Raw genomic sequence first — 27,575 nt, 5'->3', positions numbered from 1 at the left:
GTGAAGATTTTGCTCATACAAAAGGCTGCATGGTCACAAGTATGTTTTCCTCAAGGTCACTGATAAGAGTACTGCAAGATGAAATCAAGATGTACAGGTGGCTTTGTGTGTCAGCAGCACTGAGAGGTAGGGGATAATACAAATGAAAACAACAGTTCATAAAGGTTATGAAAGAACGTAGCATTGTCTTGCCAGATATATTGCACTTTAACTGCTTTAAACTGTGTTGTATCCCTGTTTTATTTTTCTTCCTGTAGGCATGTACCATGTTCCAGTTCTGCTTTTCCTTCACACTGTGCCTTATTGAGTTGCCACCCCAGCCACGTGGTCCAATCAGGGTGCCCCAGCTCACTATCTCACCTACCTAAAGAAGCAGCTAAGCTGTTAGCTATGGTGGTTGTGATTTTATTTTAGCACCTTGTTGCTGCTCTCTATTTTTAATTAGAGGTCTGTACCTTGTTTTACATTTGCTGCAGTGGTATTCTTTTTTTGTGAGTCATTAACGTAGCAAACTTGTAGGTGTGGGCTGAAATCCTTGACTCCCACCTTTTATGTGCTGGTTTGCTTTACAGACTGAAAGGTTCTTTCTTGCACCTGTGAAGAGCCTCTCTGGCCAAGCCTCAAGCCTAGATTACACCTTCCACCATACCATGGATCCTGAAGGTTTGTCTAATTAGACACATTTTGGTTGTAGGAGTGCTGCCTTAAGTGCTTTTGGTTTGTCACTGTAGTTTAGGTATGTTACCTTGTTTGTTGGTTGTTATTAAATCACAGATAAAGCAGACGGAACCTGCAAAGAACTCAAAGTCAGTAAAAAAATGTTTTATTTATTTATTTAATTATTTTTTGTAAAATTTTGTTTGCATATAATACTTGTGAATAATTTGTGTGTTGGGAAGGAATTTTCTAGGGTTTTCTTAAAAGTCTTATTTCATTGTATTTACTACTAGGTAGTACTTGGCCTGCACCACTACACTAGCTCGAGTGTCTGTCCCCCTTCCTTCTTGCACATCATGGTATGTTCCTAGTCTGTCTTTGCATATCACTGGCTACATGGTGTGCTTATGAAAATGAAGTCCCGCCCTGGCTTACGTGGTTTTCCAGCAGGGCAGAAAATAGCTGTTTGCTAAAACGAATTGGCACTTAGAGCTAGCTTGTTCACAAACAACACATCACTAATTTGGTCTGGAGTTTGGACTCATTTGTTGACTGATGTTTTGGTTCCTGTCTCAGTTTCCTCATTCCAAGTATACTGTGAGTCTGTCTTGAGTTTTACTGTCACCCTGCGATGTTATTGATTGTTTACACCTGTGTCTCATTTCCCAGATGTTTTCACTTCCCTGATCAGCCATGTGTTTATAAATTGTCCTGTCTTCCCCTCATCCTTTGTCACAGAGCCTGTTATGGTTGTCTTTTGTTGGTTTCCCCATTTGTGGTCATCTGTAATAGGCAATCTTTCTTTAGGCTCATGAATGAAATTCATCTTTTTCACATTTTGTAGTTTTGTTGTGGACTGTTCTTCCAGTCTAACAAATGCCAAGTCTGCCTCCAGGCTTCTGCATTTGGGTCCAAACTTTGCACTTGTACGGTATGTTATGGCGGTTTCTTTTGATCAAGATTCACTTGGATCACCATCCTTGTATCATTTTGAACAGCAGTGGCAATTTATAAGAATTAGTAATGATGCAGATAAGAGGGAAAGTTCAGATCTAAGTCTCATTCTTTTCTGCTTGCTTCACCCATGACTACCCATAATACCTAAAAATGAAGAGCTGACTCCTCACTTAGAGACATCTTTTGATTACACTGACGATATTGAATTTTCAGTTATTTATTTGAATTATAACAGCATAATGAAGAGGAGGAAAATTAATGATAAGGACCACCTTTAGCTCAGAGTATCAATTTTCTTGCATGCATAATTAAATCAATTCCCTATAGAGCACGCTCACTCTATACAGAGGCACAAAGATATGATTGAAGGGAAAATGGGAAATGAATGTAGCAAGACTCTGAAAATGCATGTTGTCACCTCAGAAGGGTCCCCAGTGGCGCTGTGTAATATTTTGTCGTCTTTAATGAAAGTCACCGCTTGCCGATGAAATGGCAGAAATGGGACAAAGTCATTGACTTTGTGAGTGATGAGTCATATATGCTAAGACTGGAGAGAATTTATTTAATTGAAGGAAATATTCAGTGAGGTCACAGTTCACAGCTGGGTTTTTTGTGTTTTGTTTTGTTAGTTGCAGATGTGTATTTGACTGTGTCAAACAGGATTTTGCTATAGGATAACTGGACAAACTTCAGTCAGATAGTCAGATATTTTCATATTTCAATTTTTCCTTCAAATTAAGACATTTTGTGTGTCTGCAGCCACCTAGAAATCTTCTAATGTCTGGCCAATTTCATTTTCCAATTTTTGTTTTTATTTTACAAAACCAGCCTAGATGCTGGTTAAAAATTTAATAAAAATACTTTTGTCATCATTATATAGTTATACACAAAAATTCCTTGATTCTCTGAAAATGATTATTTGGAATAACATACTGCGTCAAAGGTTTCTCATACTGACTGCAGTATCAAATATGTTCTGTTCTAAATGTTGAGGAATAATAATTATGCCAGCTACCCTAATAACAAGCAACTACTACTGCTACTACCACTTCTAGCGGGTTCTCTCAACATAAAATAAAAACATATTTAGATACTGAGGACTTTTGATGATGTCCTACCTAAAGGGAGAAGATGTTGGAGATTTATTTTGAGACTGTCCTTGTCATAAAATCACTGATGTTTCTTTAGATACTTTTAGTCTAGTTTCATTAATGTCACATGATAAAGGGAACTACATTTTCTTTCAAAAAGAATATGTACACAAGATCTGATTTAAATGGAGACATACGATGAGAGAGTGAAGAGGTGGAGGAGCCAGGAAAGTAACAGAAAGAAAACATGCCAGCTGACTGCATCAGTTAAGCTCATGTGGTCAGACATGAGCATGTAAGATGGTTCATAGCATAACGTGTAACATCTTGACTTCAATAATGAAGCAGTCTGTCTTTTCATAAATTAAATGTCCTTTCATCATCTTGTTTTTGTATTTATTTATTTTTTAATTGAGATTTTTCTTTGGACACAGTAGACTACATAACTTTTTTTTTTCATGTGAGATCCATTCAACCAGTGCTTAATCCCCCATTCCTTTCATGCATAGCGAGAAAGATAAATAGCATTCAATTAACAATTACCGTATTTCCCGGACTACAAAGCGCACCTGAATATTAGCCGCACAAGCTAAAATCAGGGGAAAATCCTGTTTTGTACATACATTAGCCGCACCTGACTAAAAGCCGCAGGTGTTTCAATGTTGACTTATCATATGTAAGAGAATATGCACAAAGGGAATTGTCAGGAAAGAGATGGCTGTTTGGAGACACACCCCTTTTATTAATATTTTGAAAAACAAGTTATGGGTACATATTTGCACATGTAGTACATAACAGTAACCTACAGCACACCAGAAAAATAGATTCGGACTACCTTTTAGGCTCAGGTGCAGTGACACGGCTTTAACAAGAAGAAAAGTCAGTCATTCACCATCTTTCTCTTCTTCCTGCGCTCTAAAACCACCAAAGTCCTCTTCTCCAATGTCGGAAACGAACAGGCTCAGGGTGGCTTCGTCATCCACTCTCCGCTTCTCTCCTTCGTTGTCACTTTCAAAACCAAAGAAATCCTCGTTGTCAGTGTCGGAGTCGAACACCCTCAGAAGGGCCGTGGCGGTGTCCTCCTCTCCATCATGCAGCAGTCCAGCCCTTCAAAATCCGTTGGTGATCGTGGATGTTTTCGCACTTTTCCACGCTGTCAGAATCCACCGGTGGAGTTGGGCATAACTTGCTTTTCGCAAGTTTATCGCCGCTCGTCATCCACGCCTCCCGCTGAATGCGTAGCGCTACTTTGAAGTTTGTTTTTCGCACTACTTAGTACGGCACTACGTTGCCTGGCGGACGGACATGTGACTAACATACCACTCTTGAACCCCGATCCTTCCGCCAGGCAACGTAGTGCCGTACAACAGCGGAACAAACAAAACAAATCGTCTTACGATATGACAAAAATCATGGAAAATCCATAGAAAAGCCGCACCTGACTAAAAGCCGCAGGGTTCAAAGCTTGTGCAAAAAGTAGCGGCTTATAGCCCGACAATTACGGTAAATTCTTTGTCAAAGGGCATCCTGATGGTAGCTATTCACTGAAAATTTCTCTTTTAATTTCGACATGTCACTAGAATTTTGTTACAAGAGCCTAAAATCTCAAGGCTGTTGCTCAAAAAAAAAGAACAGAAAAGAGAAACTATATCAAAAAACACTGTATGGAAAAGCATGTGTGTGCCCTAAATCAGTCAGTTACCAGAACATTAATGCAGTGAACATTAATGCAGTCATCAGAGGGACAAAGAAACTCAATAGTGAATATTTAAAAGCTGTGTGCAGGTGCTCTGTGGTCCAGCTTGGGGTTTGATTGGCAGGATTATTACTCAGGTGTGTGAGTCAGTGATACATGAAGGACAGCAAAGCCTCAGTCTTACCCTCCTTTGATGTGCACAGCAAAAGGCTCATTAACTTCAGTCACATACCGCCAAAGCTGTGATGATTAGCATCATACTATTATCCACACCTGAGGCCCAGATGGCTAAAAAGTGTCAAACTTTCTCGCTTCCAACTCTTGACCTCCTCATCAGCATTCTCAAAGCTTGCCGGTGTTCTCTCTTCCCCCGCCACTTCCTAACAGACAACCCTGGAAGGTCACCCAAGAAGTTCATGTTCATCATCTGTTGATGTGATAAAGGTTAATAAAAAAATAAAAAATAAAAATGTGCTACTACGAAGGCATTCAGGTCGAGCTGGCTCTCTTGGGGCTTCTGTTTTGTATTCCATTAAGGCACTTTAATTTTCTTTGGAATGACATTCAACTTTTGTGTTTTCACTTTCAAACTACCAATTAGTTGAGCCATGTTTGATGTAGGGAGCACGGAGGTATCTCGAAGACTAATTTATGTGCGACAGATTTGCTCTATCAGCTGACATTACTGGTCATGGATGACAACTCGAGTTAATTGAATATTTGGATGTGACAGTCAGGAAAAGAGCATGCGCGGTAAAAATGACACTGCATTTCAGACCGGACCAGAGTCTGTGTATCCTTCTTTCGCTCACTGGCAACTTCATTGGGTATACCTGTTTAACTGTTTGTTAACATATAATGAACCAATCACATTGCAGCAACCCATTTTGGCATGTAGACATGGTCACGAACTAACAGAGCATCAAAATTGGGAAGAAAGGCATGGTTGTTTGTACCAGACAGGCAGGTGTGAGTGTTTCAGAAACTGGTGACCTACTGTGATTTTCTGCACAAAATACACATTGAGCTTAATTCTTTTTGTGGAAATGCATTGTTGATGTCAGAGGTTAGAGAAGAATTCCCAGACTGCTGCGTGCTGACAAAAAGGGCAGCAGTACCGCAAAGACTATGACTTTGAATCTTGATTGTCAAGTCATCCATTTCCATCCCTTAAAGAGATGGGTCACATAGGGATGAGTCATGCACAGAAAAATGAGTTCAGTGTAGTCTAATGGCCTTCATAGTCACCAGATCTCAATCCAATGGATTCTCATGGATGTGCAACCAAAAAATCTGCAGCAACTGTTTGATGCTATTGTTTCAATGTGAACCAAAATCTCTCAGGAGCATTTTTGTTGTTTCACCTTTTTGAATTGATTCTATGAAGATGCATTTCACATGGGTTCTTCCAACCCAGGACTATCAACCTGTAATTGATGAATTGGCCAGTGAAGCTATATCAAAAAAGACTTGCATCTGCCTAAGCTGTTGTGAAAATAGACTCTACAAATAAAGTGCATCTGGAAAGTATTCACTGCTTCACTTGTTCAAAGACAAATTTAATGCCCCAATGAGCACAGTGGCCTAAATTTTGGAACCAACAGGACTGTTCCAAGATCTGGGAGCCCAGACAATCTCAGCAATTGCATTAGAGTGGGCCTTAGTCAGGGTGGTGACCAAAAACTCGATCGTCAAAGGAGCTTGCAAAGAAAAGCGTCTGGACTTCTTTAAGTTGCTTGAAGACGTTTCACCTCTCATCCGAGAAGCTTCTTCAGTTCTAAGGTCAAATGGTGGAGAGTCCCAGATATAAACCTAGTGGGAGTAACCCCCCCACAGAGGGACAAAAGGACCCCCTGATGATCCTCTAATCGCCTGAGCCAAGGTGTGAAACTGGGTGTGGGTCCCAATCAGCCAGAGTTTCGGGTGTGTTCATTGTGAAACCTGGCCCCACCTTATCATGCGAATTCCTGAGGTCAGATGGCCCAGGATGTGAGTGGGCGTTAAGGCGTCTGGGAATGGATCTCAAAACTGGATTATAGATGGCAGAGAGTTGGTGTCGTAAACCCCCGCCTCTGTTCAAAGATGGTCGCTCACAGTGGACATAGATGGCTTCTTTCACTCCTCTTTCAAACCATCTGTCCTCTCTGTCCAAAATGTGAACATTGGCATCCTCGAAAGAGTGTCCTTTATCCTTAAGATGCAGATGGACTGCTGAGTCTTGTCCTGTGGAGGTGGCTCTTCTGTGTTGTGCCATGCACTTGTGAAGTGGCTGTTTGGTCTCTCCAATGTAGAGGTCTGAGCATTCCTCGCTGCACTGCGCTTTTCTTTGCAAGCTCCTTTGACTACGATGACCTGGATGACTGAGAACCTTCACAGACAAAAACTCGATCATTCTGTCAGAGCTTCAGGACTGCTCTACGAAGAGATGAACCTCCCAGAAGGACAACCATTTGTTTCTTTTCTTCAGACTAGAGAATTTAGACGATCGAACTCTTTAGCCTTAATGCCAATTGTCATGTCTGGAGGAAACCAGGCACCTGGCCAATAACATCCATACAGTGAAACATGGTGGTGACAGCACAATCCTGTGGGGATGTTTTTCAGCAGCAAATCTGGGAGACTAGTCGGGGTCAAGGAAAAGTTGAATGCAGCAACATATAGAGACATCCTTGATGATAACCTGCTCCAGAGTGATTTGGATCTCAGACTGCAGTTAAGGTTCATCTTCCTATAGGACAGCGACCCTAAGCACAGGCCAAGATAACAAAGGAGCAACTTTGGGAGCAAACTCTTAATGTCCTTAAATGGCTTAGACAGAGCCCATAGTTTGAACCCAATTGAACATCTCTGGCTGTGCATCAACACTCTCCATCCAACCTGATTGAGGTAGAGAAGTTCTGCAAAAGGAGAATCTGCTCAAAATAGGGTTTGATGGCTTCCGAGCATGGACAGCTCTCTTTAACTCACACCACAGATTTTCAATAATATTCAGGTCTGGGGACTGAGATGGCCATTCCAGAACGTTGTACTTGTTCCTCTGCATGAATGCCTTAGTGGATTTTTGAGCAGTGTTTCGGGCCGTTGTCTTGTGGAAAGACCCAGCCCCGGCGCAGTTTCAGCTTTGTCACTGATTCCTGGACACTGGTCTCCAGAATCTGCTGATACTGAGTGGAATCCATGTGTCCCTCAACTTTGACAAGATTCCCAGTCCCTGCACTGGCCACAAAGCCCCACAGCATGATGGAACCACCACCATATTTTACTGTAGGTAGCAGGTGTTCTTCTTTGAATGCTATGTTCTTTTTCCTCCATGCATAGCGCCCCTTGTTATGCCCAAATAATTCAATTTCAGTTTCATCAGTCCACAGCATCTTATTCCAGAATGAAGCTGGCTTGTCCAAATGTGCTTTAGCAAACCTCAAGCGGCTCTGTTTGTGCTGTGGGCAGAAAAAAGGCTTCCTCTGCATCACTCTCACATACAGCATCTCCTTGCGTAAAGTGCGCCGAATGGTTGAACGATGCACAGTGACTCAATCTGCTGCGAGATGCTGTTGTAGGTCTTTGGTGCTGGTCTGTGGGTTGACTCTTACTGTTCTCACCATTCGTCACTTCTGTCTATCCGAGATTTTTCTTGGTCTGCCACTTCGAGCCTTAACTTGAACTGAGCCCGTGGTCTTCCATTTTCTCAATATGTTCCAAACTGTGGAAACAGACAGCTTAAATCTCTTTCTGTATCCTTCCCCTAAACCATGATGGTGAACAATCTTTGTCTTCAGGTCATTTGAGAGTTGTTTTGAGACCCCCATGTTGCTATTCTTCAGAGAAAATTATAAGAAACTTACAATTGACCCCCTTACATACACTCTTCTCAATATTGGATTCACCTGTGTATGTAGGTCAGGGGTCACTGAGCTTACCAACAGTGTTGGGAAAGTTACTTTTAAAATGTATTCCATTACAGAATACAGAATACATTTTGCGGCATGTATTCTGTAAACGTATTCTGTTACGTTACTCAATGACAGTAACGTATTCCGAATACTTTGGATTACTTAATATATTATCATGCTTTTTATAACAATGTGAATGTACTATTGCTGTGTGATTTATTACTATTACTGAAGGTCTGCGACTCCGAACTGTAGTAAAGGGACCTCTGACTAATATGGCGGGGTCCTTGTCGGCTCGTAGCCGAAAAATAGCTTTACTTTGTTGTGTGGGTCAACTTTTCTTGCGAGAGACAGAGAGAGGCGTTGAAAGGCTGCTCCAACGGAACTTATTGTTTTCGGAGGAAAACACGAACACGGTGTACAGTCGAGTCTTAATAGCGTATTTAAAACTGGGCTCGTCAGGCACTCTTCTTGGCTGAAGTGGTTACTATTATATTTACATGCTTCCAGCTCCCGTTTTTGCTCGATGACAACTCGTACCTTTCCACTCCCCTTTTTCTTCCTCCTCGCGCTCACAGACACATAACGTGTATGGCAGTCCATTCTCCCTGCAACACGGACTACACTGCCCATGATGCTACATTCTTTAGAGCTATGCTTGTAGCATTTTGCCTGTTAGCTTAGCACAACAACAACAACGAAAAGGCGCTCTCTCACCCAGGAAACACACAGTCGCAGAGAGAGAGGGCGTTCCAATAATTAGTTCTACAGGTTTTGAAATCAATAAAATGACAACAGTGCCCAAATTTATGCACCTGCCTGATTTTGTTTAAACAATTATTGCACACTTTCTGTAAATCCAATAAACTTCATTTCACTTCACAAATATCAGTGTGTCTCCTATATGATATATTTAACTGACATTTTTTATTGTAACAACCAACGATTTATACAGGAAAATGACTATTAATAAGGTTAATAACTTTTGCATCCCACTGTATTCAAAAAGGCTGTAATTACTGTTAAACTGTTTTGTTTTGTTTTCTTGAGAAATTTTAGTGTCCATTACAGTAACTGCACATTATGGCGCAAGTTAATATCAACAGTCTCCCTAATAATTCTGTAACACAGCCCAGACAAGTAAGAGTCTCATTTTATTATTACCTGTGATGTGAAAATATCAGATTTCCACACACATAAATAATGAGTATGCCATTGAAAAAATTCCAGTCCATCACTGAGCATCTCTCTTGCTGGGCTGCAAAAAGCACTGTTAACTGAAGAGTAAACCTCTCATGAGAACAGCCAGGGAGGTTCTGACAGCATTCTGGCTTCACTAACATTCAGCACCAGAGCTGCGAGCACTGAAGCACAAACAGGGAAGCGTCACAGTTTTGTGCACTGACGCCCTGCACTGCATTTCTATCCCCCCTTACTCTTCAAGTTACACTTTGTTTTACATCTAGGTTCTTTAAAGTCAGTTTGTCAAACTTCACAGCTGCCGTGTTGTGCTCCTGTATTAAGTGGTAAACCATTATCTCAAATCTGCAGATTGTTCTAATGCCATGTTTCAACGCTGTACAGGAAGTTGTGTCTCTACTGTTTATAATTTCCTCCATTAATGATGGAGTTACTCAAAGTATTGCATAACATTAATTTGTGCAGTACATACTTACTCACAGGATAAAGTATAGTTATTACACTACTTGTTTTATTACCTTTGCATTACTCACGTAGCATGACCTAAAATGCATTGTGACATAATTATCAGTTAACAGTTAAACTGTAGTGCTGTGCTGAAAGCTAAATGTTAATATTAATGTAAACTTTACTTAAATTAGTAAAAGGTAAGTTAAGCTGAGCCATTATAGTCAGGATCTTCAAGCATAACTGCTTTCTGTTTTTGTTTCTATTCATAGTTCTTATGGTGTCATTAAAGTATGGCTCCTTAACTGTGGCGTCTTGTTTGCTCATCAATACAATTTCTTGAACTTTGAAGATCTGGACCATCATTCATCTCAAATAGTTATATAAAGTGTATATTTTTACCCACCAGTGGTGTAAAATAATCATGAATAAAGCTGTTATAATGGATATTTAGGAGGATCTACATTTAGCAAATACAGGCATGTTTTTCTCCTAGTTATATCAATGCTAAATGTCCAAATAAAGAAAAAAGATTATTAAAAATATGATTTTAACTTCTCTCCTTTTAATTAAGCTTTCATAGCAAATGATGAATATTTGGGCAGTCACATGTTTCTGTATTTAATTTAATGCTTCGCAAGTTTTAATAGTCTAATATAAAGATGCAATGATGGTGCTGGGACTTTGGATCAATACTCTGGTGCCAGCGGAAAACTTAATGGGGATCTCAAACTGAGGCCAGAATTTCATTTTACATCTCAGAGACTTTTCTCATGAATTTTTGCAAATATACTCATACATCAGCTTTATTTTAGTTTTGTTTTTTTCTTAAGTAGAGTTAGTGTCTCTGGTGAGGGAGACAGACAACAAATCAAAATTCCGACATTTCTATTCCACCTAAAATTCAACACTAACTGTGCCTGGCATGGTACACGCTGCTGTCAGCTTGAGCCCTGAGCTTCATGGGTAATGTGAGTGTGTGGCTCCAGGAAAGCTGGAGCTGGAAAGCTGCTGAGTTAGGTGGTCTTCACTCACCAAGACATTTTAGAAACGCTTCTTTGTGCCTTCACTGTTTCCTGAATCCCCACTAGTCATCGCCTCAAAGATAAGCTGGACGTTTTGGTTTTTTTCTCTATTCTTTTGGACATTTTGGTCTTCCCATCAAACTGTGATACAAAAGAAGGAAAGGAGGCATTTCTGCCTCAGGGCACAGAAGTATAAAAATGTAATGAGGTGTGAAAACAGATAAATCAAAATTAGCTCTCCTGGGTTCTCCCTTAAAAAGGATGAATCTGATCAGCCTGCCTCAAACTTTCCCAAAGTAATGCATGAACTCATGGGCTTTCAAAGAGCCTAAGTTTTTCTGGAAGACTAGTCCAACACTGCTGTCCTCCAAATAATGCTCAAAAGTGGATTTGAACCGGGAGTTACAGCACATCAGTAGTAGAGATGGACCGATCCGATATTACGTATCGGTATCGGTCCGATACTGACCTAAATTACTGGATCGGATATCGGAGAAAAATAAAAAATGTAATCCGATCCATTAAATATCACGAAAGCACCTCACAAAACTTGCAACACGCCGTAACTCGCCTCAGAACGTCGGAGCAGTATGCATCACGTGATAGAGCAGCTGTGGCATGCCGGACCTGTCGGTGGTCTGGATAGCATTTGGAGCTTCGCTAGCAACCTGGCATTTCATCTCCGACAAAGTTATCCCCGAGAGAAGTAAAGCAAGTGTGTAAGTCCATCTCTGAATGTTTGTAAAGCATTCCTGCGTTAAGCTTAACGAGCGACTGCCTCTCGCTCTCCGGCTGCTACTTCAATCGTGAAACTGCTAATGATCAGCTGATCGGCTTTTCTGTTGTGAGTCTCTCTTGTTTGTTTTTGGTCCACTTTGCGCCAGAAAGAGGAAACCAGCGGCTGAACAACAGCAGCACGTTTAAGCTTGATAAGCTGTTGTTACAATTTATTTAATATTACTTTCTACACCAGGATCTTTTTCTACGTAGCTGACGGCTGGTAACTGTGCAGGGGCGGATCTAGCAAAGTTTAGCCAGGGGGGCCGATAGGGCATTAACTGGGAAAAGGGGGCACAAAGACATACTTTTCTTTCTTATTCTCATTTAAAATGTCTAGCTTTTAATAAATAATTATCTGACACCCAAAGTTTTAATTTGATGTAAAATGAATAGAAGTCAATTACTGTGTATATAGTGACTATTAAGTCTAATATATATACCCTAGTAAGCTATAGTACATTTTCCTTTGGGAAGGTACCATCTGTGCAGTCTGCAATTTTGTTGAAGAAAGATGTTGAATCTATTTAATATTTCTTGAAAAATAATTGATTTCTGTGCATTTTTTTTCACACTGCATCAAATTAAGGTTGATTACGTTGATTAAGCATCATGAGGTGGAGCGTGAGGGGTGGTTCCCTATTTTTTATTTATTTATTTTTGTTGTTGCTGGGAGTTGGAACCCTATTAGTTAGGTTGCTTAATATTTACGCTAAGTACTCTTTAAAATACCAGAATAGGGAGGATGGTGTAGGTCTAAGTTTATTAGATTGATCAGTATTGCTGAACTATGAAATATTTTTTTTGTATACAGGTATAACAGAATAGCTTTAGTGTAGTTGTTGTTTTAAACTTGAGTATGAACTTGCAGACTTGCAAAATGCAGCAAGATATTTTAAAAAAACAGTTTTGTTGATTAAAAAACACTATATCGGATTCATATCGGTATCAGCAGATATCCAAATTTATGATATCGGTATCGGACATAAAAAAGTGGTATCGTGCCATCTCTAATCAGTAGTCACAGTGCCTGTCAACAGCCATCACAGAGCCCGGGGGGAAAGGCAATATAAGAAGAGCTGAGTGTTGACGTATTTCGAGCCTTAATTTACACACACTGGCATGTTTATTACTGGTACTCAAAGTGTGGCTGCATTAGACACCTGGCTTCTCAATCTTTTATATTTCAGTTCTGCATTATAGACATTATAGCATATTTAGAGTACAGAAGTTGATGCAACATGCTTTAGAGACAGAAAGATTTACATTAAAAGTCTCCAAAAAACAGTTTCAAAATGTCAGCTGTAATGTGTGGAGTTGTTTGGTTTTTTTTCCTGCATTGACTAATTATTGTGGAAAGTATAAATAACAGTGATGTAGTGCTCATTAAAATGTGTTCAGGTTGTAGCTCCGGAGGTAGAGCAGATCAGCCACTAATAAGAAGGTTGGTGGTTCTGTCCCTGGCTGCTCCAGTCTGTATGCCAAATATCCTCGGCCAAGATAATAACCCCAAGTTTCTCTCCGATGCATCCATAGGAGTGTGATGCCTGTGAATGTTAAAAAGCATTTTAACATAGAAAAAAGTGCTTGTATGCTTGTGAATCAGATATGTTGGAAAAAAGTGCTTTGACTGTTCGGAGTAGAAAAGTGCTGCGTAAGATCCAGTCCATTAACCAGTCTACATAATGATGATTCATATGTCATCAATCATGACACATTGCATAACCTGCCTTTAAAGGTTAAAAGGTATCAACAATACTATTTACTTAGTACAGGATTGAAACCAAAATTTGCAGAATTGCTCACCACTACCCTAAATTAATATTTGCAAACTAAGCTGAAAGCAGGACTACCTGTTTTGTTTGAGCTCTGAACATAACAACAACAACAACAACTGAGGAATAATGTCGATGCTGATGGAGGCAACAGTGGCGTGTCTAGAAAATTTTTGTTGGGGGGGCCAGGTAGGGGCACAGATTTGGAGAAGGGTGGCAGATTTAATTGGCAGATAATGTTTAAAAAAAAAAATTCTACCAACCCTTAACCATAATTCAATAATCCTATAAACCTAATAACCAAATGCACTTTTAACTCTTATTAGAATGAGATTTTAACCACTACGGTGCAAAGTTTTTAGATACTGCGTTGATAAAGTACAAGAGATACAATCAGTGCTTTGTCAGTGCTTACTCAGCATTCAAGGACATCAATATTTGCATAGTATTTTTACTGACATATAGTGCACATATGTTTTGGGCAAAAACATTTTTGAAAATTAAAATACGAACATTTGTAACAAACCATTGACAAATTAGCCAATGCCAATGCAAAACTTTATCTGCCTGTTAAAAAAAGAAGATAATCTTCTCACAAACTGGTGTTTGATTTTGAAACAGGAAAAAAGTGGGGAGACAACTGAAAAGACTAACATTTGAATAAAACCTGAAAGCAAGTAAATACTTTCTATGCTGCCTTATGGTAAACTTTGGTAATATTGATGTATGAAGAACAACACTGGCTGATGATAAAATACAGTCAGCTGGCATGGTGACACTGCCAGTATTAACCTGCAGGGCTGGACTGGGACAAAAAAATTGGGCATTTTTACTACAGACCGACCCACCAGGTATTAAAGCCATAAAGCCTTTGAATGAAAACAAATGCTGTTGTGACAGTGATGTACAGTCTTGTTGGTATATGTATGATTTCTATACATTTTACGTCAGATAAAAACTTTGGTTGTAAGATTTAGATAATTATTTAATAAAAACTAGGTATTTTAAATGAGAATAAGAAAGAAAAGTATTTCTTTGTGCCCACCTTTCCCTGTTAATGCCCTACCTGGCCCCCTGGCAAAACTTTGCTAGACCCGCCCCTGCACAGTTACCAGCTGTCAGCTACATAAAAAAGGATCCTGGTGTTATTTATCTCTCAGAAACAGTTGATAACTTCAACTCATTCATGTCACCTAAAAGGTAAACCTGTTTCTCCATCACCTGTTCAGCTCTGATGGTTCAGTAAGGACATCTCCTGGTTTCATCTTCATGTTTCCCTCTCACCACATATCTAAACAGACATCATGACCAGCAGCTTTACAGCTGTGGCTCCAGCAAACATCAGCTGATACTAGAAATTAATATTAAATACATTCTAACAACAGCTGATCAAGCTTAAACGTGCTGCTGTTGTTTAGCGCAATATCCGCTGGTTTCCTCTTTCTGGCGCAAAGTGGGCGATAAACAAACAAGAGAGAAAAGCCGATCAGCTGATCATTGATCAGTTTCATGATTGAAGTAGCAACAGGAGAGGGAGGGGGAGAGAATGAGAGAAGAAGAGGCAGCTGTGCAGCATAAAGACAGAATAAATCCAGCTTTGTGTCTTTTTTCCATTCTAGCTAAAGTCCGGGACAAACTGCGTCTCTTCTCAGCTCAATACGAAACGCGTAATATTTTCTCTGAATGAGGGACCATCCCATTTTTTTAAGGAGCCGTTGGCAACTCTACTAACCTTATGAATAAAATAAAGTTCACTATCAGTAACATCATAGCACCCACCCAGCTGTATAAAAACTCCGTCAAACTGGCTAGAACGCAGTATGAGTTATTGCAACTGACAGTAAAAAGTCAGCAACATGAAAATAAACTCCACCTAAACTTGGTTTATATCTGACCCAGATAGACTGCAGGTCATAACTTCTTACCTGAAGTTCAGTTCACCTGACACTCGGACTGGCGGCTGCTTCGGGTCTCTCCTCCTGCCTCCCCTTCCCTCATCCACCTGTTGCCTCTGTGGAAGCCCCGCCATAGCCACCACCAAACAACGGAGTTATTTCTACACATCGACCTGCATCTGGCCAATCCACCACCTCTCATTGTTCATGCCATTACAAAAAAAATAAAAAATAAGTCACTGGGGATATGCCCGGTATGCCCGATGGCCAGTCCAGCTATGTTAACCTGCAACCAAATCTGCAGCTCCATAAAGCAATGTTACGACTTAGATTATATCTTATAACTCATAACTCTTATGTTAGCTGCCCTCAGTAGCATACTGTCTGAAATATTCCACAGCTGCAATAATTCTTTAAGTGTTATTTTTTTCCTTGGTATTCTAATTTCACCGAAGTTTACTAAACTCAACAAACTTGATATTACTTACCGGGACATTTATTCTGTCCTCATTTTCTTTCACCGAAAAATTGTTTCCTGCAGTGCCGTCTTTCTGCTTGGCTCTCCTACCTTTGCTAACGTGATGCGCATAGCAGAAGCGATGCTGCATTCACTTACACTCGGATATCTGAGCGTCACCGTGAAAACATAATCGGACATTTGATATTTGATTGAATTTTATTGTTTTGCCTTTGGGGTGGCACCTGGGGTGGCCAGTCTGGTTTGGGGGGTGGCCTGTGCCCCCCCAGGCCACCCCGCTGGACACGCCATTGGGAGGCAATGGAGACAGTGTGCTGGAAGATGCACAATAAAGACACAAAACTATCATTGAAATGCCACAAACGGTGAAGAACAATGTCTCCCAGCCAACCAAAAAACTTTTTTTTTTCCTTTAAAATATTTAATTATGATGTTAATAGCTAACACATTAGCTATTATTTTGCGTTGTGCATTTGATGGAATCACAGCAAATGAATGTGGCCAGTTTTTTACTTCACATCAATCTCTGCTCTCTGGCATTCTATCCATAGTGTTCTGTGTTCAAATCCCGCTCACAGCTCCCCCAATTATATTACTCTTCCTAAATCCCTGACTCAAAGAAACATAACATAAGATGCCACAATGCTGTTGCAGTTAAACACACTTTTAATAGTAGAAATATAATTACTACTAAAGAACAACATAAGGAAGGCAGATGGGAGCCCTAACAAAAAATAAAAATAAGTAAAAATGAAACGGGTGAGGAAGAACTTGGACTAACCATTCAATGGCCAACAGTTTCAGACTTAGTGGTAACTCCCTGATGTTAGGATCATATATTTTTAAAAGCAGGAAGATATTTAATCAAACATAAACTAGAATTTCTTTATCAAATGGCCAGAAATTACAATAAAATGCATAGACCACTGCTAATAAAAATAAGTTTTTAACAGAGCAGGTGATTTTCAGTATAGCATTCCTAACCAAAGTAGTTTTGTTCCGTTTTCCAATATTTCCAATAATTACCAATATTATCAGCCCCCTGAAAAGCTGCCATTTTTATTGAGCCATAGCACAAAAAAATAATGATGTTCTTTAACTTTAACGAACCAAAGAACAGCATCCCCCACAGTAACGGTGGTGGTGGGAGTATTATACTGTGGGGACTTCAGTAAGTCTGGAACTGGAAATCTCGTCAAGATGGGAAGAATCATGAAGAAAAGACGTGAAGATTTTGAAAGAAAACTTCAAGCAGTGAGCAGCAAAACTGGGTTAGGGGATTATGTTGTCTTCCAAAACAACGATGCCAAAAATATGTTGCTTCTGGTGAAGAACTACCTCCAAAGGTCCAAAGTGAACTTTACTGACTGGCACGCACAAAACCCTGAATTGAATCCTCTGAAAATCTGTGGGCTGAACTAAAGACCAAGGTCCATATTAGAAGACCATCAAATCTCAGAATCAGAAAGACTTTATTTATCCCCAAAGGGCAATTAAGATACAGCAGAGCAGCATGACGTTGGAGATAAGGACAGGGCATAAACAGGCCTGAGGAGCCTGAGACATTCCAAAAGAAAAATAGGCTGCAATTTCTAAGGAGATGTACATGACACTATTACTATCAGGGGAGCTAATATTTATGCACACAGAACACGTTTTTTCACAATAACCAAAAAATACCAGGGTCAAAGTTTTAAAAAAAAAAAGTAAGCTTTGAAAATAAAAATCAAGGATGTTTAAACAGTTTGGAAAAGCTCTTAAAAATCCCAGAGGCTCTGTGTTTTAAAAAAAAAAAAATGGGGAAAACCCTTTCAGAATGTGAAGAATTTAGTTTTTCAATTTAAAATGACTCATGAAGATTTAAATGGGGAAAATATGTATTTGACTAGATATCGTTTACCAGGTCAGGGCCTGCTACACATGAGATCTAAAGACATGCAATTTGTCAGGTCTCATTTCTTCAAATGTGCTGTCAGCTACAGCTTGTGGAGGAATAATCATATCTCCTTAAGATGGCAAGCTGGCTCGTATCCCTGTGTGATAGGCTCATAGTGAGTTGATGTATTGGTTCTCTTCAGTTGCAGCTTGCGTCTATGTTTGTATCAATGACGCTGCTGGAATTGCTGTCTGTTTTATTGCTCTCTGACAGATGTGCTTGTGGTTGTGTTTGTATCTGCTGGCTGCTGTGGGAAAAGAAGATGAAGAAACATAGCACGTAGTTACAGAAGGTAACAACAGTACAAGATTATTCACTTCCTGTGGATGAAACTTTATCACACGAGCTGTTTAATTGGATTTTTCTGTTTGTACTATAAACTCTTCAGTAGACAGGAAGATGACAAATCAAACCTATGAGATGTGTAGAAGCATCAGAAAAGACCCACAAATTGCTAATTTCCCCTTGTCTATAAATCTTTTTTTTTTTTTTTTTTTTTAAGGTGACCTTTTTCAGGTAAATTTAGCATCAACCCAGGAACATCTGGGAGAAGGTAATGTTACATACTAACACAGTTTATCTGTCCAGGGAAAATTGCACTAAACATCTGAGATATGTGCTCCACTGCTTCAGGTCAGCAGCTTTTTTTATACCTTTGCCTGCATGCTTGGCCCTGGAGGCAAAGGCTACCTAACCTTTCCAGCATGGAACTCACATGGGATTTGTAGTCTGTTGCCCTGAGGCCTAGATACAAAGATAAGAAAATTATACTTTTCTTGACTAGGGATGCCTTGGAACACATTTTTCTTGCTTCCAGTGCATTAAATTTGTATCCTGTTTTACATCTATATGCTTATTTAGTGTAATCACAGCCTGAAGAAGAAACACCATCCACAGGGATATTTTGTTGTTTTATTGCAGTGGATAGCTCAGCATGTTCTTTCTGTTTTTGGGAGAAGGATATGACAAGAGTCAGCTACAGCTATAAGGAATGTAAAAATATTTTATTGTAGTTAGTCCTAATTGTATCTTGCTGTTGTCCCTTTTATGATCTGTGTCTCATAACAACAAACGCGTGTCATGATTGCGAGTTTTTGATTTTCCCATGCTTGGTGAATGAAGTGCCTCTGTGTACTGGGTCAGTGCAATCACAGATGACTGATGAATGAGCTGCTTTAAAAACAGTACCTGATTCTCTTGGAGATGAGGCACTGGTGCTGCTGTAATGTGGTTAAACTTCCAAAATGTCTTCATCTGGATGTGGAAGCTTACTCCCTTCTTGAATATTGACTCTAAAATATTTTATTCTGTGAGAGCTTTTGTCATTTTCTTGCTCCAGACTCCAGGCTACATGAAAACTATTAAATTGTCCTCATGCCTTTGTCCTTATCCAACCAATTTAGCATTGTTACTACTGTGTGCTGTGAAAGCATTGTCTTGGGGCAAACACCCTAGTGAATTGATTTATGGGCCTCTGCTTCTCAATTCTCGTCCAGCTGTCAGGAGGAGTGAAAAATTACACCCAGTAATGGAAATTAACTTCTGGGGGAGAGAGCAAGATAAATAAAAGTTATCTTCACCAAGCAGGGGCCAAGCAGGGGCTGTAGGAGGCTCAGCCTGAGTGAATGACTTGTTAAAGCCATCAGCAACACTTTACAAGAACTATCTTAGATGAATTGGTAATTAGACTTAAGTAAAGAGTGTTCCTATACTGCGTCATATCCATGACATACAATGCTGTGCATAATTACTAAAAGCAAACAATGAATTAAGAACCTCTCCAAAAATAAAATAAATTAAGACGGTATACATTTAACAGCATGTGTGCAGTAGCCACAGCCATCTCGTCTGGGATTCATGTAGGCAAAGCAGCAGTCGATCCTGGAAATCTGAGTTGGAGTAGGGCATGAGTATGGTTAAGGAACAAATAAAAAGGTACCTCTATTGGTCCTATTTTCATCTGTTTTAAGCTCCCAGACCCAAGATTAAGTTTTCACAGGTGGTTAGGTCTGCTGTGAGCTTCTGACTGGAATCAAAAATAGGGTCTTCTCCTAAAGATTAAGCATAACCCTCAACACTAAGCGTCACATTGACACAGTAACATACATCAATTTCTATGGTCTAATCTGTCGGCAGGGGTCTACAATATCCAACTCAGTCTACCTTTGGAAAATCAAGACAGTCAGTCACACCACCAGTCTGCACTTAATGCCCCAGTTCAAGCAAAGAGAGTCTAGGTTCCACCTCTCACACGCCCATTTAAAGCTATTACAAATCTCAAAGCATTCTCTAATTATAGATTGTGTTGTACTCCAAATGTATTTAGAATACAATAGAAACAGTGGAGGATCTATTACCACTGACCTGTGAAAATAAGACAGAAACAAGAGCAACTCAAAAAGGAAAAAGAAAAAAATTCTCATTTTTGGAATGGAAGGAAGATTCAACCTGCTAAAATTTACAGAAACATTTATTTCACCGCACAACAAGAATCTTCAAAACCAATTTTGATCCAATTTTATTTATTTATTTTTTTCCTGGAGATGTTAATATAGTTGCCTAATGCTGAACCACCAACAAAAAACAAAGTAAAAAGAAAGAGGTATGCTTTCCTTTCAAACTTTAATTACATGTTGAAGTGATTCATTGAATATTTATTATTCATAGAATATATAAATATGTTTTCAAACCTAAGGGCAAATGAATGATTTGCTGCTACATTTGTGAATTTCTGCAGTTTCAAAGATGAAACTGCGAGGCTAAACACTTAGCTGTTACAATGAGTAGGAGAAGCTCCATATGCAAATTTATACAGTGAACAAGTGACTGGGGAGGGACCATGTTTATCAGTTTCTCACATCTACTTCCCAAGGCAATAAGTGGCGTGCCGGTGGCTTGTAGAAACATAATTACAGCCCTGATGCATGTGCTTAAATGCTCCTCCTCCTCCAACTTCACAAGTTCAGCCTTACAGGACTGCAACTAATTTGAACAGAGCCAATCATACTGGTGCAACATTCATCTCCAATAGTTTTTTTTTTCTCCCTGAAATGGAATTAACAGCTTTACGCAATTCACTCCCCCTATTGCTCATGCATACAAATGAAGCACGTGCCATGGTCATTCACCAACTAAACCAACAGCACTCACTTTTCACTGCCTTTGTTGAAAGAACTGTGCATAAACATAACTTTTTTATGATCATGATGATTAAAATAATGATGTTATGGTCTCAGGGTTCTGTGGCGTGTTTGAGTTTGGATTCTTGTTTCAGCATGAGGATTAAGGCTACTCTTTTATTTTGGTCTACTTTATCAAGTCTTGATTGACACTGTCTTTGAGAATCTCATCAGGGATTTCTACAGGAATAGTCACTTAGCTCCTGACCAACTTAAAGGTCAGCTGTACTGTAAAGGTAGCATAAAAAGGGTTGTAATTGGAACCACTACGGTTTGAATCCTTGGATGAACTGATACGTGCAGAAGCTGTGAGTCACTCTCCCGAGAGAGTAAAGCTCTGGATGCTCACTAAAAGAGATGAGAAAACCAAACCTTTGTTCTGTCTCTTGTTTGTTTGAAAGCTAGTCATTTTTTTCGTGTCAGTGGGATTCCCAGTCTTGCAATTTATGACATTAAGATTCAAAGTGCTCTTTCAAGCAATTGCCATTTCAAAAGCATGTTTGCCAGACAAACTGGCAATCTAAACATGGATCTTACAAAAGACTGAACAATATACTGATGGCAGTGCCTGTGTTAAATACGTTGGTCGTCATATAAAGTAAATCTCCTGTGACACTCCTGATGCCTGGCATAGCATTCTGCTCATCACTCTTGCTCTGCAAATTTAAACAGTGTGTTTGGGTTTCGACCGCTGTGTGATTGGTACAGTAAAAAAAGACAAATACACTCATTTACATTAGCATTCAGCTGATAAATGATTCAGTGCATTTACGTTCAGCCTTCCTGCTTAGCAAAAAAAAACACCATCGGTGTAATGAAATGCAAAATGTGGTGCCATATGGGGACCTAATGCCATGTAAATACAAAAGAACTGACGCAAATAGGTTTGTCCAAGTAAAGAAGATACTTTGCATGCATGCTTTTGAAGTAGAGAACTGTGAGGCTTTGAATAAATGGCCTGAAGGTGCACCTATAATAAATCCACCATACATAGTAAACAGGTAAAATCTTTAAACTAAGTAATCAGAAAAATGTGAGCCAGAGGCTACAGATGGGATAGCAGAGGCAGGATACGAGTGTTCACCCTAATAATTCTACCACCAAGCTTCTAGGATAGCATTACATTTGTGCACAGAGATGCTTTTGTCTCAGCCATAATAGGTGAATATGTTGCATTTGAGGTTTGAGAGAGCATGCAATAATATTTTCTATGCTTGGGCCCTTTTTTTAGAGTCAGCACACCTGGTAGGGAACTCTCTCTGATGACGCCACAAACCTTTGAAGTCCGATATTTGATGCAACAGTAGCCCAAAGCTTAAAGAACCACAACAAGAGGTCTACTGTGCTTACCCTGAGAGCTGTATCATGGTAAACTCCATTCTGTCAGTCTAGTAAAAGACACAGACACCACAGTAATTGGGGCAAAAATAGGTTTCCCGGTATGTGCTTTACAGCTCGCTTCTCATTTCCCCATGCTGAAAAAAAAAAATCACGGCAGAGGCAACCAAAATAATCCAATCAAGTCGTTTCCATGGATTTAATTTGCTGTTAATTGCCTTGCTTGCGCTTAGAGGTCACTCGCCACATTGCAGAGCTGGTCAAGGTGGCTGTCGCCTACATCTCTATAATAGCCACAATTCCCTACAGGATTACCAGCGGCGGTACGGTCAGATTCTATGCACTGCTGAAGCAATTACCCTCAGTCGACCAACCGATCCCTGCAACATGTCAAATGTTATTATTGCGCTATGCTGCAGCCATTTAGCAGCACTTGTGTGTGCTATTGGTGTTTGAGCACACATCTATGTTTGCTGACTGCTGCCAAACCGTAACCTTTTTCTTTTTTTGACCCATTTTAGCCTAACAAGAGAAAGATCCATGGTTCAAGACAAATCCCCTTTGGAGCTGTCAGGAAGGCCATCAGGGCAAAAAAAACCACTGCCAAATTAACATGTGGAGCTATCCACTGTGGAGACGCCTTGCAAACAAGGCAAAGTAGCTTATTTAAGCTTCTGATAAGCAAAGAGTTGAGACAGTTTTACATAAGCTTTTACTTTTAAGGTCTTCTGTTTGGATGCATTTAGCGGTGAAGCAATGAAAGCATTTTTAAATTTCACAATTAAAGGTTAATCAGCAGCAACAGCACTGATAGTTCCCCCTCCTAAAGAGTTGTTCCTTTTTCTTCATCATTCAACCACCTCCCTGTTTTTTCCTCAGTGTGTATGTTTTGTTTGAAGCCACAGCTGCTTTTATAGATTCTCCTCTGCAGGGGGATGAAAAAAGTGGGGCAACAAGAAGTAGAAATTGTACTGAATGGGGTGCGCTGTCTGAGCTGTATGCAGATGAAAGTAACAGCTCAGGAGGAATATATTCATGAAGAAGTCTTGAATGAAAAACCCCTAAAAAGAAACAAGAGTGCAGAGAGAGAGCTTCAGAGCAGCAGATGGTGTACCTCCGTGTATTTACATATGAAGACCACATTCATTCCGAGACGTATTATGTTGTAAAATAGCTGAAATCCTACCTTGAACTCTCTGTTCTGTATTAAATGAGTGTTACAACATCTTATGTATTGATTTCTACATTTACCAAGCTTGAGGTTTTACTTTAACCAAAGTGTGCTATTGGATTCAGCCTGTTTTAAATGTTCATATCAAATAAGATACAAACCCTGACATTGGCTGAAAATCACTGAAATTTAAGCTTTTTTTTCTCTAGTGGGAAACCTTCACATGGAATTAAGTCTATAAATTATTTCAGGAAGGATTGTGTAGCAGACCTTTTTGTTTTCTCTAATTTTTTGTCTAAACGTTTAAAAAATGTGGGTCAGACCAGGTTTGGGAGGATGAGCATGTATGTATATTTTTGTGCTTCATGTCAATTAGAGGAGAAGGCTCCAAAGTGTAGTGATTTACACATCTGCCAAATTTGAAGAGGGAGATTTGCCAACCATCCCAAATCAAACATGCAGAGCAACCTCCTGTGGTGATGCCTTATGAAAAAAGGAGCCATCAAAAGTTACTTTATCATAGCAGACTAGATCAGCAGCAGGCGCGAACATCCCCTTTTCATGGTTTACGTTTCCACACAGCGCCTACATGCACTTTCTCCTGCAGGAAAGAGCATTCAGTGTTGTTTTACACAACAAACAAGCAGCTAGCCAAGCTCGGGATCTTCCTACAAATGGCTAAATGGGTAAAGGCTCTATCAACCCTCCTCAAAATAGCGTGTGTGTGTGTGTGTGTGTGTGTGTGTGTGTGTGTGTGTGTGTGTGTGTGTGTGTGTGTGTGTGTGTGTGTGTGTGTGTGTGTGTATATAATCTCTGAAAAGACATTTTGGTGTTGAACAGTGATATTGAAATATGCTTCCACTGCCTCGTGTGATGTATTCAGAAAAAAAAAAGAATTGGACTAAAGATATTTTATTTTCCAGTACGTACCTAAAAGCTGCTCCACTGATAGCCGAGGACCATGAAGCATAGACCCAGACACATTATGTTCTTGCCAAACAGTGTTCTGCCTTTTGGCCACCTCCATGCTGAGAGTGTTCTTCTCCGCAGAGCTGCCTGCTTCTGCCCACAACATGTAAGTGGGACAACAACCACGCTGCTAGATGATGCTGTTTTAATTTGGTGAGGATGTAAATATAGAGTTACAGAAACAAAACTGTTACACTTTTATCTGGGTATAATTAAGGCACATTAAATGACATTTTAAATTCCAAATCACTAAATCAGGGTTGTAAAGAAAGCTTTTTTTTTTTTTTTTACATGATCCTGAAACACCTACAGCACTGGACTTTAATCTAGTCTCTGTTTAGTTGCTAGTCTTATTTCTTTGAGGTAAAGGAGGGGATAACTCTTCCTAATGAATGAATAAGAAATGTAGGGAATATGTCACAAGAAACTATTTCAAACACTGTGTGATGCTTATAGTACAAATGCTCACAAATCAATAGGCATCACTGTCTGTTATTTGATGGAAATAACAGCAGATATTAATTATTAGGTAGAAAACTGCTGATGGATGAGTGACGACAAAAACAATGAGAACAAAACGGCTCATTTTCAAAGACAAAAGACCAAGAAAAATGAGACTTTGAACCAACACTGAACACACATACACAAACCACAACTTAAACAAGGCCTGGCTAGCATTGTATAGGTCACTCTGGCAAAAATACCTCCAGCACAGCAGAGGCGTGGTTAGCCGGCAGGGTCATAGGACACCCGGGGTGTCCTCTGGTGCCTGGCAGAGTCTGTACACTCAGGGATGTGATGATTTTGGAGGCTGCGTAACGTCTTGGGCCATTTGTCATGTTCTTTGAACTAAACTTGAGCCTATTTTAATTTTCTTATGCACTGTGATGTTGTACATTGCAGAATAAACTAGCTAATCCTCTTGGTGGAGGTTGTCCGTATGTGAGGTCTGTTTGGATGAGTGGTACACATCAATCTAATACCCAGATAGATCACAGTATCAAGTGTGTTCCAGCAGAAACTTGCACCGGAATGAAGTAATCAGTGCTATTTACGTCACCCATCTGTGGTTTTATTGGTTGGTGTATTCAAATCAAAATATCCACCTGCTTTTATTTTGCACATATTGCAGTATTTCCCCACAGTCACACAAAAACGTAATTCTCAGAGGGGGAGTTGGTTCTAAGACCACGACAAGGGATCATCTGCAACCCCACAAATTTCCCAGGGGGCTTCAGCTGAATTGAAGACATGATTGATTGACTGTTTATGGTCATGAATTCACTGAGGAACAGAAATGGTATGCATGTTTGTGCTATTTATTTATGGATTTTTCCCCACTGTGACACTGGGGATATGTTTATGATGTTACCTGAACCACTGAAGCGTGAGCTGCATTACAATGATGACTTAAAGTTTTAAATTTACTACTAAATCTTTAAAAAATGTTAAGATGCTGTTTTCTGGGTAACATTTTTAAGAAATTGGTTTAAGATAAAGTCTTGTTTCATCGTAAATTGACTGAAAAAAAATTTCTGCAATTTCTTTTCAGGCTGCTTAATGAGTTCCTTGAGAGCGTCCACATGTGTGCATCTCAGTCCACTGTTTTTAGTGTAACAAAGCCATATAGCTACAAAAGATCACAGAGGAAGAGTGATGATACCAGGATGAGTTTGTGACGGCAGGTTTTTCACCTTTCCTCTGTGTGGCAATTATTAACAGGTACAAACACATTTATCTTCAGAAAGGGGAAAAACTGAAACACTTTTTCTTCCAAGATATTGACCTCCTTGGCCTCAAGGAAATATCTCAGAGTCAGTTCAGTTTTTCATTATTAGTAAGAGTGCTTTAAGAGTTTGGCTGACTTTCTTTCCACACCACTTGGGAAAGAAGCCAAAATCCATTTTAAGCCATTTTAAGAAAATAGGTCCAATTAGAGGGCCCCTATGAATAATTTATTAGAAGTTTTCTGCTTTTGTTTGTAATACTTAAGTTTCAAGTAATATATCTAATTGATGGGCATTTTAACCTGTCTTTTCATGTATCCCAGATGTCAATTCTCCAGCCATTTTCTTAGCACTTGGGGTCTCTAAGATGGGAGACAGGGAGAAAACATCAAAGACCACAAGCCAGGCTGCCTTTGGGGCTTTCCCAAAGAAAAGGCCCACCATCTTCAAGGAGAGAGCAGGAAGAGGGAGATGAAAGAAGTGCCGGGGTGTGCGGAGCCATTTCAACTTTTGACTTTGTAGCCAGGAGGGAGGGACATTACCTGAGAGGGGGAAGTGTTGTCACAGTGTTTTAAGTGTTTTGGTTTAGCAGAGCATACATATGTGCAGGTAAAAATAAGCAACCACCTACAGAAAAAGTACCTTAATGATGGGATGTGCCATGAACTGCTTAAGCAAAGTATCATCAGCTGTGAAGCAGCAAATCAAAAACAGCAAGTGCTCTGCTTCCTTTTGAACAACAGGGAGAGAGTCAATGTTGACACAGAGATTGGTACAAAGGAGCTGATTCTGAAATATTCATGTCATGTCAGATAAAAAAGGTACACGTGGGAAGAATTGCCCCAGATATGATTTATCACACATTTTAGTAGATATTTTAGACGCTGCCCTAAAAACACTGATGACTGATGATCACTGTCATATCCAAATGTCAAATTTCAACATTTCATAAACCCATGTGATGTATTACTCAAAATGTATGTTAAAGTAGCTTGACATAGTTACAGCAGGAATCGGTTATGCCTCAGAGGGCAAAGACGTAATGAATTGTTCAAAATAAATAAAGGTGAGAGACAATGAGCGCTGCTATATGAGTGTGCATTTGTTAAGGTATGAAGCTTTACTCCAGGTAATAATTAAGTGGAGTTTTTTTGTTTGTTTTTTTTAATCAACAATAACGCATTTTTATTATTTTGAGTACAGGCTCAAACATCATGTCTGAGAGAACGGGGTGAGAAAAGATTTCTCATTCATTTCACTTCCTGCGTTTTAAAGAGAAATGTTTTTGTCTCTGGGAGATTTTCAGTTTGACTCTAATTTGAAGACCTCTGTCGCCTGAGACAAATTAAACGAGTGCTACTCCAAAA

The 27,575-nt window shown here is 39.6% G+C and overlaps 1 long non-coding RNA gene across 1 annotated transcript; it reads left to right on the top strand.

Moving 5' to 3' along the window:
- The first annotated feature begins 267 nt into the window (after positions 1-267).
- On the top strand, positions 268-27,575 carry LOC146581663 (uncharacterized). Its single transcript, XR_014893706.1, has 4 exons — positions 268-447; positions 573-663; positions 26,034-26,203; positions 26,532-27,575. It is a non-coding gene; the product is annotated as an uncharacterized LOC146581663 (long non-coding RNA).

This window comes from Mchenga conophoros, linkage group LG2 (genome assembly GCF_057382185.1).
Source record: "Mchenga conophoros isolate Kocher_MC1m ecotype Shallow Benthic linkage group LG2, M_conophoros_male_GT1.1, whole genome shotgun sequence".
NCBI lineage: Eukaryota > Metazoa > Chordata > Actinopteri > Cichliformes > Cichlidae > Mchenga > Mchenga conophoros.
The sequence above is the reverse complement of the archived record's forward strand: the minus strand, read 5'-3'. Positions and strand labels throughout refer to the sequence as shown.